Here is a 10113-nt window from a genome sequence, read left to right on the forward strand (position 1 = left end):
ATTGGCACAGGACAGAGCGGAGTTTAGGGCTGTTGTACATAGGGTTGCTATGAGTCACAGGCGACTCGACGGCACATAACAACAACAACATTATTAATTTTAACGAAAGTTTACAGAGACTTAGGGTTTCCAGTCATTCATTGTTGCACTTTTCTCCCTGCCTACCCCTTTCCCCCCCCAATTCACTCTTCTTCTCGAAAAGTAAAAGAAAAACTCTCATTTTTATGTAATCCCTCCCCCCAAGTCCACTCTACTGTGCAGCCTTCCTTCTGGACTCCTGTCATGACAATAATACCCTACCCAATCATGTATCCCTTTTAAACAGTTCTCTCACTCATCTGTTTCAGTACAGTATACATTATTCCTCCCCTCCTTCTCTGTCTTCCCTCAACCCCATGTCAGTCCCATTTTACAACAGTGGCCCTATGCAATATTTGTCCTTTTGTGACTGAGATATTTCACTCAGCATAATGTCCTCCAGAGTCATTCCTTTTGCATAAGATTTCATGAGTTCCTTGTTTTTCAGTGCTGCATAGTATTCTGTTGTGTGAATATACCAGAGCTTCTGTATCCATTCATTTGTTGATGGGCACGTGGGTTGTTTCTAGCTCTTTGCAACTGCGGACCAAGCCGCAATAAACATGGGTGTGCATGTATCTGCTTGGGTGGTGGTTATGGTTTTTACCCTATGCAGTTCTTTAGCACTTCCTCTCAGCTCCATCTTCAGAAATATATCCTGAATGCAACTGCTTCTCTTCACTTTCAACACTCATTTTGTTCTAATTACCATCACTTCTTGCCATACTATTGATAATACCCACCAAAATACCTCGTGCCTCCACCATTGCTTTTTTTTTAATGTATTTTTTTAATGCATCATTGCTTTTTTACAGTCCATATTTGACACTGTAGCTAAAGGGATCCTTTTAAATATGAGCATGTCACAAGGTTCCAGATAGCTTGGCCTCTGACTACCTCTCTGCCTATGTAGTTCACAGTTCTCCCATTTGTTTGCTTCAGTTACACTGACCTCTAACTAACCTTTAAATTCAAGGAAGTTCCTATCACAAGGCTTCTGCATTGGTTGTCCTCATTACCCGGAATATTTCCCTAGCTAGCTACTAAACCATCTTCTAAATTTGACTCATGTCTCTGCTCAAGTGTCAGTGATCAAGGAAACATCCCTAATCTCTTTCTAAAATGTTAGTCTTGTAATCTGTCATCTTTTACTCTTTTAAATAAAAAAGCACCATTCCCCAACAATACTCTGTTATTAGAATAGATGTGAGCAGAATCTTCTATTTACTGTTATATCCTTAACATTTAAAGCAATTTTAATGCAAGCTCATTATTAAATGAGCAGTCAGAATCATAGTATTTTAATACCAAAGAACCTAGGGAGGGCTCCCTTACAGCTGATGGGAAAGACAGGAATTCTGGGAGAGAGTGACATACATATCTGGAATCATAGTGAAAGGGCTGTAGTCCCAACTAGTCCAGTATACTTTAAACTGTTGGCAAACTAGCCTGTGTCACCTGTTCATACAACCCACAAGCTAAGGGTGATTTTTTTTTTTATATTTTTTTTCAATTGCTAGAAGATCACCTGAAAATAATATGGAATTCCAGTTTCACTAGGTGTAAGTAAAATTTTATTGGACCATAACTCTGCCTGTTTGTTTAGATAGTCATGACCGCTAACCTCTTCTCCTTCCAATGATAGAGGTGAGTAGTTGCAACAAAGAGATAACAACTACAAATAATAAAATACTTACTACTGACTCTACAGAAACAGTTCCACTAATAGAAATACCTTTCTAAATCTCTGTGGTGGTAAAGATTCTGGTGCTATTATAGAGAATAAAGCAGCAGAGGTGATAGAATGATGGGTGTTACAACAGAGTATTGTTCCTTATTCACTTTTCTGACCCCTTATACATTTCTTGGGAAAGGGAATTGGCTTCCCAAGCCCTACTAACATCACTTTATTGAACCAAGTTATACTGGTTAAACTCACCTCATTGTACAAGTTATACTGGTTAAACTCACCTCATTGTACATGTGAGGAAACAAACTAAGACTCAGAGAGATTAAGGTGTCAGGAATACCCAAGTCAGAATTCCAGCTTTAGCTATATGAGTAGGTTAGTCAAGACACTTTGAGGTAGCAGACTCCCTACTTTGACTCCTTTATGGTAGAACGTTTATTGGCTGTGTAACAGAAAAACCCAAGTGTTCAAATGACAGGGTCTCTTGGTTGAATTTCCTCTGGATTGGCTTCATTCTCAGGCCAACACTCCTTTGTGGTCTACAGAGAGAGACTTGAATACCAAGTGAAAAACAGATCTCAACATTTTCTCTAAACAGCCCAGGACACAGACTTACATATTTTTCCCTCCACATCCTGTCTTACTCAGAATTAGTAACTATAGAATGAATAGCAGTTTTGATGTGCCCCGGGACCTCTTTATGCTAGAAACATAATTAAAAGTTTAGCCTTGTAAAAGGGAAACAAAACATTTTTTTCTAATGAAAATACAGTTTTCTGGTAAGTAATTTCATCAGAAAGTTACCCCATTCCTCCAATATCTTGAGCCGCTGTCATGCACCAGGATGGAGGGTGTAGGAATGATAAGATGTGGACCCAGCATGCAGAGGCACCCTAATCAAACTGGAAATGGGATGAGGGTCTATCTAGATTTCCCAGACAGAGAAACATGTAAGTGGAGCTCTGAAAGATGGTTAAACATCAGCCAGGCAAATAGTGTCAAAGAAGAAACCCAAAACCCTGTGAAGTGAGAGCACTTGAGGTTTTATCATTAAAGGAACTAAGATACCTGAGTATCTATACCCACAGGGTAAACCAGATTTATGAAGCCTACAGTCTGCTTCCAATATACCATCCTTCCCTAAAACTAAGGTGCCTGTACACCACAAAGAGTGCAATTTGTAGGTAAGCTGGGACAGGTTCATACAGCTTTAGTGCATGGAAGGTGCTTTTGGTGGTATAACTTCTAACACATCAAGCTCTAACCAAAAGGTCAGTGATTCAAATCCATAAGTAGCTCTCAGGAGAAAGATGGGTAGTCTCATAAAGATTTACACCCTCAGAAACCTGTTGGAAAGTCCCGATAAGTCAGCAGTAGGTATATTTTTGTGTGTTCCATTGTTATGTGCCGTTGAGTCATTGACGACTCAGCAATCCTGTGTACAACAGCTCTGAACCCTGCCCTTTCTTGAGCTAATTTCATTGTCTCTGACACATCTCACTTATTGTGCTGTCCCTCCATCCTTCCAAGTATGATTTCCTTCTCCAAGGACTTATCCCTCCTGGTAACATGTCCAGAATCTGTGAAACAGACCTTCAAAATCCTTGCCACCAAGAAGCAGCCTGGTTTCACCCTCTCCAGGTTAGACTTATTTGTTCTTTTAACATTCCATGGTATGTTCAGTACTCTTCTCCAGCACCACAAATCAAAAACATTTTTTTTCTATCATCCTTAGTCATTGTCCAGCTCTCCAATGCATAACAAGTAATTGCAAAGGCCATGGATTGGATAAGGTTCACCTTCGTCTCCAGACTGACATTGTTGCTCTTCAGTACTCTGGAGAGGTTCCTGACAGCAGATTTGTCCCAATGGAATGTGTCTTTTGATTTCCTGGCTGCTGGTACCAAGAGTGATGGTGGAACCAAACAAGCTGAAGCTGTTAACAATCTCAATTTGTCCTTCATTTATCATGATGCTGCTAATTGGCCCAGTGCTGAGAATCTTTTTCTTCATATTGAGCTTCAATCCATATTGAAGACTGCAGTCCTTGACCTTCTGCAGCAAATGTCTCAGATCCTCTTCCGTTTCAGCAAGCAAGATTGTGTTAGTGTTAAGCAAAAAGCTAAAGGACTTTTCAACAATTTAAAAGCTGCATTTTGCAAATGAAGGTAATTGTGGTGCAATAAAAATACCATTTGATTCAGCTATCCTATTACTGAGAATAAAGAAATAATCCCTAAAGGAACCAGAGCCATGTTGCAGACAAGACACACTCAGGTTTATTGTAGAATTATTCATAATAGTGAAGAGATGGAAGCAGCCTAGGTACCTCCTGTCAATAAGCAAAGAGATAGAAAAACAGTGGCACATCCACACAATAGAATATTATGCAGCGCTGGAAAAACAATGAACTTGTAAAACAACATGGATGAGTCTGAAAGACATGCTGAATGAAATATCTCAATCACAAAAGGACAGATACTGCGTAGGACCACTTACAAAACTGAATAGTCATGTAGGAGGAAAAGAATTGAGAGATAATGAAATGGGAGAAGGGAGGGACTATGTGAAGGAAATAGATGATTAGACATACGTATGGCAATTGACAATCTGGAACAAGACATGCATTACAAAGTTAATTGGGAAGGAGAAGAGAGCAAAGTGTGTATCAATGAATTAATGAAAACGCTTGTCCTTTCTATAAACTTTTCACCAAAATCAGAATTTAAAAGAACTAAAGTGAAAGCGCATTTACATAACATTAAAGGGCATGTTTAAGGCATGACAGAAATGGTGAGGATAGTGCAGGATAGAGCATGGTGCTGAGTCAGAGTCAACACCATGGCAACTAACAACAGCATTAGTTGTCCTTAAGTCAAATGTTAATTCAAACTTGGGAATTGACAGTGTGTATAACAAGTTTTATTATTTAAAAAATTATTTCTGTTGAAGGTGAAATGAACCTCAGGTACAAATTACTTTCCCTCCTGATACTGGAAAGCAAACAATTCAAACCCCCCTTCAGTCTTTGGAATTAATCCTGGTTTCTATAAAATCTTAACCAACTCTCATGGCTTCAATATTAATGCTGATATCCCTGAAAATATTGTCCCCACTTTCAAACACTTTCCGAGGTTCAGACCTGTATATCCACTTTATTCCTGGGCACCTCTACATGAGGTACATGGAAAACAAACTGAGTTGTATTGTGTCATATGTATAAAATGTTACATGTAGGTAAAATTTCTATCTACTTGGCACTTCCATTCGATTTCCAAGGCTGTATGTCTCATGGAAGTGATTTCCCAGAGATTTGAGACTCCAGAGAGTCTCAGTCTTTGGTTTAGCAATGCAAATGTCTATAGAATACATCATCAGAGCACCCCAGTGTGGTTTTTTTAACCTCATAAAGCTTTATGTAAATGATTCTAATTCTATTCCTTCTATCTATCCTCCTCTTCCTTAGGACTGAGGTGAGTCAACTGCTCAAGACATCTTTCCAAATTCCAAATATGACCATGGCCTTTTTATTTTATTTTATTTTATTTTATTTTTCTCTTCTTTACCCTGACACGACCATGGCCTTTTCATTCTTAAAGATCTTTGCTGGTCCTTTGCAATTTAGTTTGAAGTTAAAATTCCTTGGCATGATACACAAGACTATTACAGTCTATCCTATTTCTCTGCTTTATCTGTCCTTTATGGGGGGCGGGCAGTAACAGGGAACAGTTAGTTTAAATAGTGTGGTCAGAGAGGCCTTCACTAAGGAGGGGATTTTTAACCCCTTGAGAAACCTCCCCACTCAACTAGTGCTTCCTGTGCCCCCCCTTATACTCGCTAATGATAACAGTGGCTCTGGGTGGCTGAGTGCCAAGGTCTAGACCAACCTCTATGCATCGTGGAATGTCTCCGATAATCATCCCAGTGCTTATACATGGCTTCTCTGTTGGTGCCATTTTATGGATGAAGACACCAAGGCAACTAGGTCTCACACCACTAACAGAATCCAGTTATCAACTCAGGCTAATCCAGAATCAAACCAATTGCCACTGAGTCCATTCCAACTCATGGTGCAAAACAACTATTCCATAACGTTTTCTTGGCTGTGTCCTTTTTGGAGCAATTCCTCAGACAATTCTTCTGGGGCACCTCCACGTGAGTTTGAATTGCCTAACCCTCACCTTTTCAGTTAGTAGCAGTAACCAAGGACTCTGCAACTCAGGCTCCCTGACTCCAAACTCACTTCTCATGTTAAGTCTGCAAAGACAGAACATTGCTTCCTACACAACTGTTGGCTTCTGAACCCATATGAAGCTTTGAAAATGAATCCAAATTCCTTAACTCAGTACTCAGCCCTCTGTTGATTCAGCTCGTACCTGCACCCCAAGGCTCATCTCCCATCGCAGACCCTGTAAACCACTAACTGCACACCCTAAAGACCTCACGGGTTTCTTTATGACTTCACTGAACAGGGAACCTTTACTGATGCCCACCCCATAAACTAGGTTCTGTGTTCCTCATCCTCGCTTATGAATGTTAGTTTTCTTCCCTCCTGATAGGCTGTGGGGTCATCATGGGCAGGGACTAGGACCTTTTCCTATGTGTGTCCTATGTTCAACACAGAATGACAATGGAGTAAACACCATGTAAATATCTCGTTCACTCACACTCTCTCATTCATTGCTGTCCAGGAGGTTCCAAGTCAGAATGACCCTACATCGGACTCTCCCATAAAGCAGCTGATGGATTTGAACAACAAGAGGCATGTACAACCTCTAGGTCAGCAACTACAATTTGACCTGTAGGTCAAATCACTACACACAGCACCACCAGAGCTCTCTCATAAATGTCTGCTCAACTGAAGTCATTCAGGATGTCACAGTCAGAAGAGAGACCTTGCTCACATGTGTAATATACTCTGAGGTTTGAAAAGCTCCTGCACTGATTATTTCATCTACACCCCTGAGGTTGGAATTATCCCCATCATTGAGGAGACAGAAGCTCAGAGCAATTAATTCTAATGCTGACTTTTTCAGGGTCATCCAGCCAGTAAGTGGCTGGCCTGAGATCTGATCTCATGTTTACCTGCCTCCAAGATGCTCTCCCCACCACTTTTCAGATCGTTCTGATTCAAACAACACACTTGTTTTACCGAAGAGGACACTGAGGCCAGGAGAGGTCAGTTGGCTTGCCTCGGGTCATGCAGTTTGTATCCCATTCTGTGCTCTTTCCTTTATCAGAAAGGAAATATCCAGAAGGTGACAAGATGTGGCTGGGGTCCTGCGCTTGGAGGACGGCTGCCTGTGTCTCTTCCCCTTGCCCTGTCCCCATTTGTCATAACCTGAATGTTTCAATTCTGTATTTAGTATTTTCTCCGAAATGGCTTTCATCTGATTTCCCCCTTGCTCACCAATTTAGCTGTCAGAGCAAATAAATGTGAAGCTGGGTCTCCAGCCTCCCCCCAGCTCACGTTACTTTCCTAGAATTACTCCCTGTCAGGGCAGAGCCACTGCTGGGGGCGTCCCACAGAATTATCAGGTTACTGATGGAGTCTCTTTTAAAACCCAAACCTTGGGCATAGACTTAAGTTGAGGGAAGATGGCAAAATTCACCTTAGAGAGTCAGATGGATGGCCACACATCACACTTAGTTTAGAGGAGAAGGAGCATGGTGAGATATTATAAACAGCATAAAACATGTAGGGTACTTTATACAGTATCTGAAGAAGTCTGCACTTTAAAAATATTGGGTTTTAAAAAAAATATTGGGTTTTAATCATTACCACAATCCTGAAAGGTCAGCATTGTTCCCCCATTTTTCAAGTAAGGAAACTGGGACTCAGTGAGAAAAAGTAAGTTACTCACAGTCTCCAGTAGAAAGGAATTTAACATCCTGATGAAAGGCACTAAATTTGTTAACTCCAAATTTTACCAAAGCTGCTCATAACCAGGCTCCTTTTTGTGCTGGAATTAGGGATTGCTGGAAGAAGAATTTCTTGTTCAAAGTTCTTTCACTTCTGTTGTCTTTGAAGACAAGCAAACCCTGGGTTGGAATAATCATTCTACAGCTGCTTCAGAGGAGTGCAGAATAGCTGAATGTTTGGTTGATTCATGCCCTGCTTTGTTTCATAAAGGATTTGATGTCAGACCTGGCAGGATGATAATTAGAAAATGCAGCCAGTCTACACTGTATTAAATAATGACTAATATCAATGTGCTATGAACTGTGTGGGTCAGGCTTGGTTCTAAGTCCTCTAGAACATGGATCTTTGCTCTAATTTTCAAAAATTAGACTACCAGAATGTTAGCCTCCTCATTTTACAGAGTAGGGCACTAAGACTGCACTAGCGGTTGATAACTTGTCCACTATTCTTTAAGTACTAAGGGCCTGTGTCAAAGGTACACCAGGTGGCTCAAAAATATTTTGCCCTGTACATAAAGGCTGGTGGTTGGAACTTGCCCGACAGCACTACAGAAGAGAATCATGGTGATCAATCTGCTTACACAAAGACTACAGCCAAGAAAGCCTTATAGAGTGATCCTACTCTGACTCACAGGACTCACCAAGAATCAGAGTCAACTTTACGTCAACAGAGATGTCTCCTTTTACCCAGACCTGTGCCCAATTTGACACCCAAACAAACTAAATTCTCAGAATTCAGCAGCAGAATTCCATCGTAAGAGCTATATTTGAGGTCAAAAGAATTTGTTGGCATATCCTGTATACTATTTTTCTTGTTGTTCTTAATGTACCACTGAGACATAACCAACGCATAGCTGGCCCTCCGGTGGGTTTTCAGAAGCATTCAATTACACTGGAAGAGACTGCCCACCTTATTTCCACAGAGCAGCTGGTGGGGTTGAACCATGTGTCTTCGTGTTGGCAAGGCATCTCCTTACCACTAGGCCATCCGTTATTAAAACTCAAGCTACACTTAGAAGTGTAATTATGATGAAAAAAAAATTTCATAGTAGGTAAGTGTTTAGTGTGATGGCAGAGCTTGAAATGAGGATCACATATGCATGTTTCCTTGGCATAAAGACAAAGATAACTCCCTTGTAGGGTTGCTGTGAGGATCAAAGATCATACATTTAAGCACAGTACTTGGGCTCGCAAATGCTTCTGTTCCTCCACACAGAGGTACAACAGCTTGTTTGTTCAGTCCCAGAACCTTTGCAGTCATCCCTCTACCAGGAATACTTTGTTCTCTCCCCTGAACACGTCCAAATCTCACTCTCACTTGCCATTTAACTTGCAGCTCAAACCTCCTCTGCCCTTCTTGTCTAAGAAGCTTTAAATCCTACCGGTTTTCTTTTTTGTAGTTACCAACTCACAACATCACACATCCAGATCTTTTTTTATATACAGTGGAGTGAGTGTGTGTGTGTGTGTGTGTGTGTGTGTGTGTGTGAAATGAAAAGTATGAGCCTGAGCTCAGACATTTCATTTTGAGGTCTCCACTCCTATAATTATTATCCAGCAACACTGGTTTGATCATAGCACATGCTCCCATTGAACCTCACTTTCTTCATGAGTAAAATGAATGCTTTAAGAATGGATGTTATCTCATAGGGCTATAATGAAAAGAAAATTAGATTGTGCTTATAAAATGCTAGCATCTTGCCTGGTATAGATTTAAATACCCAAGAGGAGTAGCAGGAGTTGTGTTAAAAGGTATATTGGCAATTGTTCATTTTGGCCACATGTGCTTTTGAGGGTGCATGTGTACATGTATGTGTGTATGCACACTCGTTCTCCCATTGCAGTCTGTGCTGTAAGTGTAAAAGATTAACAAAGAAACTGTTATGAATTTCTGTATCGAAGTGCAATAAATTTCTGGACTGTAAGGAATGGGGAAGATTTTAGCTGGGACTGTACCTTGATGTCTGTGAATGACCAGATGTTTGTCTCTTTTGTGGGGTGGGCCTTTAATTATGCTGTTGTGACAGTATCTTTATCTCTGTATCCATTAGGATGTGCTTGTGTGTATACAGTACAGAGACGGTGACTATTGGGAACCATCTGTCTGCAGAAACGTGTCTGATATTTTTGCCTGTAAACGGTTCTTTTTGCCAAGTGTAGAAGTGGGTGTGCATATTTGTGGATGTCTGAGTAAAGGGTGTGAGGTTATCCATGGTTTGAAGTTCTGTGGGAGTCTGGGCACTGTTGAGCATGAGTGTGTACAAGGATAAGAACAATCCTGTGAGGGTGTTTACATTTGTAAATGAGTCTGGTTTTGGAGGTGATGGGATGTTCGATGGTGTGATGGTATGGGGTTGAGTGTTTTGTTGCTTGCTATGTTGTATAGAAATCCGAGTGTGCGTATTTGTTTTTAAAAGAGGATG

The sequence above is a fragment of the Elephantulus edwardii genome, unplaced genomic scaffold, assembly GCF_000299155.1.
Source record: "Elephantulus edwardii isolate Elephantulus edwardi_28Jun2011 unplaced genomic scaffold, EleEdw1.0 scaffold00092, whole genome shotgun sequence".
NCBI lineage: Eukaryota > Metazoa > Chordata > Mammalia > Macroscelidea > Macroscelididae > Elephantulus > Elephantulus edwardii.